The following is a 2,825-nucleotide window of genomic DNA, read 5'->3' on the forward strand; positions in this document are numbered from 1 at the left end:
AGTGGGTGTTTCTGGGCGGAAACTGGCCGTTTTATGGGAGTGTGTGAAAAAGCGCTACCGTTTCTGGGAAAAACGCGGGAGTGGCTGAAGAAACGGAGGAGTGTCTGGGCGAACGCTGGGTGTGTTTGTGACGTCAAACCAGGAACGACAAGCACTGAACTGATCGCCCTGGCAGAGTAAGTCTCGAGCTACTCAGAAACTGCACAGATAAATCTTTTCGCAATATTGCGTATCTTTCGTTCACAATTTTGATAAGCTAAGATTCACTCCCAGTAGGAGGCGGCTTAGCGTGTGCAATGCTGCTAAAAGCAGCTAGCGAGCGAACAACTCGGAATGAGGGCCTATGATGGGATTCCTATATCAGAAATGAAGTGCTTTTGTTTTTAATATTTATTGGCGCTTCCATAATTGATGTGTCAGGGTTTAACAGTACCACCATAGACACTCCACTTTATCGCCTTGAGAATAACACTGCTGGGTGACACTCGTTGGAGTGGGGATGGTATCAGAATGCAGGTGGTCAGAATACAGACAGTGGTATTCCAAAGCGCAGAATCCAGACACCCGTTAGGTGAGTATTTTAACCCTAATCCCCTACCCGCTAAGCCCCTAACCCTTCCTACCCACAGCCAGCCATTTTGTGACATGTGCCATCATTAATGAGAAGCATCCTATCAATTCACTATAGACATCACTAAAACACGTCATTACTAATATTAATTAGGCCTGATTAATTAATACTCATAACACTGCTGATTTGATTGGCTGCAGTCACATGACTATATGGTCAGTCCACATAATGACCACCTCAGCTGTGTGGGAACCTCTGAGACTGTCCTCTGCTGCTAACTACAGGACTCTCAGTGTCCCGCTCTGGCTGGACCAGGATAAGCTCCGTTAAGACGCCCAATTAACTTAATCATCAGGCTATTTAGCATGACGCCGTGACTTACATAAATGTGGTGGAAAGAGGACTTCAGGTGGCCACTATGGAACAGGCTCAAATAATCCTAGAAGCTCCCCGACGGCAAGGGTTCGCGTAAATGGCACCCTGTCGGACCCATTTACCATAACCAATGGCACCAGGCAGGGCTGCCCACTATCCCCCTTAATTTTCGTGCTATGTATTGAGGCCTTGGCCAGGTCCATTCGGGCTAACCAAGCTATCCAAGGCCTCACCGTAGGCGATGACGAATACAAACTGGCCTTATTTGCCGACGACCTCTTGGCCATAATATCACACCCCAATGACTCCCTCCCGCACCTAATGAAAGAACTAAACTTATTTGGACTCCTCTCCAATTTCAAAATTAATTATAATAAGTCGAATGCTCTTAACATTTCCGCTTCAGCAGACTCCGTTACAGCCCTTAAGCGCTCCTTTCCTTTCTCGTGGCAGCCTTCCCATATAACATACCTAGGTGTTAAGTTGAGCGCTAAAGAGTCTCAAATATTCTCACTGAACTATCTACCCCTGGTGCGAACAATTCGGAATGACTACTCGATGGAATATGAAATTCCTATCCTGGTTCGGGAGGATAAACGTTGTCAAGATGAACACCCTCCCCAAATTATTATATGTAATGCAAACCCTCCCGATTCATGTTCCGGAGACCTGGTTTCGAACTATTACATCCCTGATCCAACAATTTGTCTGGCAGCGGAGGAGACCAAGGATTAGTCGCTCCCAATTGTCAAAACCGATTGTAAGGGGAGGCCTTCAGCTTCCCGACATAAAAAACTACTACCATGCCATCCTTTTAAATAGAATTATAGATTGGACGAGATACCGAGAGATTAAACAATGGGTGAAGTTGGAAGGTCTGTACGTACACCAATTCCCAGAAATATTTCCCTGGCTACCCTCCCCCCCCAAACTGCCCAAGCCTCATCCCACCATTACACCTACACTTGCTAAGTGGAAGTCAATGCGCGCACTACCTTACATCTCATCTAAATTTAGTCCCCTGACGTCCTTCCTGGCCAACCCTGAATTTGCCCCGGGACTTAATCCAGCCCATTTCTCGCGCTGGGCATCAACAGGTTTGTTCAGGGTTGGCCAGATGGTGTCATCAACTGGAGTTAAGCAGTTCTCGGACCTTAGGGCAAAATGGGACATCCCCCAACAGGACTTCTGGAAATTCCTGCAAATAAGACACTTCTTGATATCTAACTCTAATCTCCAGAATGCCGCCAGAGAGATGACCCCCTTCGAGAAACTATGTGTCGCTGTCCAGGACCCGACTCATACTATCTCCACTCTTTACAGGATTGTCTGCAATGCCCAACCTTCCGATGCTACATCTTATGCTGTGGCATGGGAAAGAGACTTGGGCATCTCTCTATCGTGTAGAGACTGGGAAAGAATATGCTTAAAAACCCATACAAGCTCTGTTTGTGTCCAAGTAAGAGAGACTCAATACAAGGTCATGACAAGATGGTACAGACCCCCCTCCCTCCTTCATGCTATATACCCCTCCTCATCGGCACTTTGCTGGCGCTGCTCCTCCCCTTCAGGCACCCTTCTACATATCTGGTGGACATGCCTCCTAATACAGCCCTTCTGGCGGGAAGTTATACACATCTCACAGTGCATCCTTAAGACCCAGATTCCACAGGACCCAGCATTCTGGCTTATCAATCATTCTACAATTCCTGTGTCTCAACACAAACACTCCCTTCTACGACACCTAAGCAATGCAGCACGTGCTGTGATCCCAGCCAAGTGGAGAGCCAACACTCCACCCACGAGTCGTGCATGGTTCACTAAGTTGAACTATTTTATGAGAATGGAGGATCTGTTCCTATCATCGATAGGCAAATCT

Source organism: Pseudophryne corroboree, chromosome 8 (assembly GCF_028390025.1).
Source record: "Pseudophryne corroboree isolate aPseCor3 chromosome 8, aPseCor3.hap2, whole genome shotgun sequence".
NCBI classification, from domain to species: Eukaryota; Metazoa; Chordata; class Amphibia; order Anura; family Myobatrachidae; genus Pseudophryne; species Pseudophryne corroboree.